This window comes from Pteropus vampyrus, unplaced genomic scaffold (assembly GCF_000151845.1).
Source record: "Pteropus vampyrus isolate Shadow unplaced genomic scaffold, Pvam_2.0 Scaffold127, whole genome shotgun sequence".
In the NCBI taxonomy this organism is placed as follows: domain Eukaryota; kingdom Metazoa; phylum Chordata; class Mammalia; order Chiroptera; family Pteropodidae; genus Pteropus; species Pteropus vampyrus.
In genome coordinates this window covers 3065987-3068336 of record NW_011888908.1, presented here as the reverse complement: position 1 = coordinate 3068336, position 2350 = coordinate 3065987, and positions in this window count along the sequence as shown.

Below are 2350 nucleotides of genomic sequence, written 5' to 3'. Positions count from 1 at the left end.
GAGGGTATTATTCGTAGCGTGGGGCAAATCTCGTGGACGCCTTAGAAACAGCACGGCAACGCTGACGACAATAGCAGATGGGGAAGGGAAACAGCTTAATTAAAACACTGCCAAACTCAGTGCCTGGGCGAGGACTCGGCGTCAGGTTTAAACTTAGAAACAGAGCAAATCTTTTAGGCACTGAAACACTTTTCCAATCACGCCTTCAATAAAGTAAATGGCTCCTGAAAGAACATGAAGAGCTAATGGAACTTCAGAGAACAGAAGCATCCAATTTTCCATTCGATGTGGTGGAAGACTGGGGGAAGGGGAAATGCGTGTTAAAATCGGATGAGCCATAGGCATATTTGCAGAGGGAGGCCGAGGGGTGTCCCTTGCTTTTTAAGTCCTCGAAGAATTAATGGGCTGATATCCTGAATGCAGAGATGCATTATATGTAGGTCAAAGAGAGTGTAAACTCTTTTCCCCCCAAGTTCCCTCTAAGCCAGAAGCTGGCTTTCTACCTTTGACAGATTGTTGTGTACAAGCGGGCACTCAGATCTCTGCTCAAGAACCAGCCAAAGTGTGGCCGTGGTCAGTGGAAATGCTTATTTGTTCTGGGAAGCAAAACTAGTGGGAGCAAAAAAAAGCAGCTTTTGAACAAGATATTAAAAAGAAACAGATCTGAGGAATCTGGTGAAATTGAAACTTTTAATCTGGAGAAGATAATAATGACTGAATGGAAAATAATCTTCATACTCTCATATTTTGATTTCAAACATTGAAAATTCTTTTATGGTCTAGAATTGCTGCCATCGCAGTGGATAATGGTGCTCGATTGGCAGTTGTTTATTGGAGTTACTTCTTCTCTTAACCTCAGGTTGACTGATGGCAGCAAAAGAATTAGTTGGGCAAATTACTTTAAAGATAACTATTTCAAGTGAGAGCCCGTCAACTAATACTGGGTTCTGTCGGCTTTGAGGGGAAGAATGATCACGTTATAGGGAGAGAACTGTACACAGACGCGTCTAGTTTCCAAATTTAGCATCTGAGCTCCACACAGAAGGATCTCTTCCGGGTACTGACACGGCCTTGCTAATGAATATGTGAGGCTGGCTTACATAATGAGGGGGGAGCTATCAGTGTAGATATTTGTACGTTCATAGTCCAAGTCCAGAAGTACCACACAAGTGCAGGTGGGAAAAAGCAGATACTACAAATTGGAGCTGGAAGAAAGCCTTTCCACTTACCACTCATACTGAGCAAAGTGCTTCCTATTTTTCTCATTGAATAGGTTCTTCTTCCCACGCTTGGGTACATATTTTTTAGCAGGGATTTAAAATTTTCTCTCATGTCTTCTCAACCCTCCATGGAAAGCTCTTGAAATGTTTTTTTTCTTTTCTGTCCTTATGAAAACCGTAAATGGAAATGTGGTGAAATCATGTTTTATGACTAGCAGTGATAACAATAAAAGTTTCTTGTGTTCTTTCTTTACACTGTTTCTCAAACCAATTGCTCTATTAAAGTGTTTGTTTTAATTATTCATCAATATAAAATGTAGTTCCTCTAAGGCAAGCCTGAAATTCAGCACTTTCTTTAAATGACTGTGAACCTTAGATAACCAGTAGGAAAATTCTCTTTAATGATGAGACCAATAAAAAGTATTCTAGAGAAAATGTTAACCCATTGGCAGAGAAGGAGTTACCATTAGCTTTATTGTTGTTTTTTCTTTTTTTTTTTTTCAGCTATAAAAATGTTACCTTGCATATTTTTTGACTTCTAGTTAACCTTCCCCAAATCTCAGTCTATCCTTTGTCCAACTCCAGACATCCAATTTGGATGTCTTTTGGAATAACAACATAGCGTTTAGCTAAAAATCTAAAGCCACCTAAATTTTATTGCATTGTACTTAAATTACATATTATTTCTATTTTTATATTCATATTGGAATCTGGTTAGTTTCAGCATTCAGAATTGGGGGTTAAGAAACTACTTCTACTCAAACTTTTAGAATCAAAAAAGGAATTCAGAACAACTTAAGTTATGTTGTTTATTGTGTTACTTATGCTAAATGCTCAAAATTTTTTAACTGTACAAATATGAATGTACTTTATTATCATATGAAAATATTATACATTGGAAGTTTTCTCAGCCCTTTATCCATGTAAGCTCAAATTTACTGTAACATACACTCTTTTAAACTTTTGAGGGGCGATCTCTGTTTGACAAGACTGCTAGAAATTTGATGTGATTTCTAAAGGGAAAAAGGTTAAATAGCAAAATTACCTAGCAATATTTCAGTTGAGAATGCGAGCAAACTCTGGTAGTTTTGTAAATGTTTCACAAAATTAAAACAGCAAAAATGAAAAAT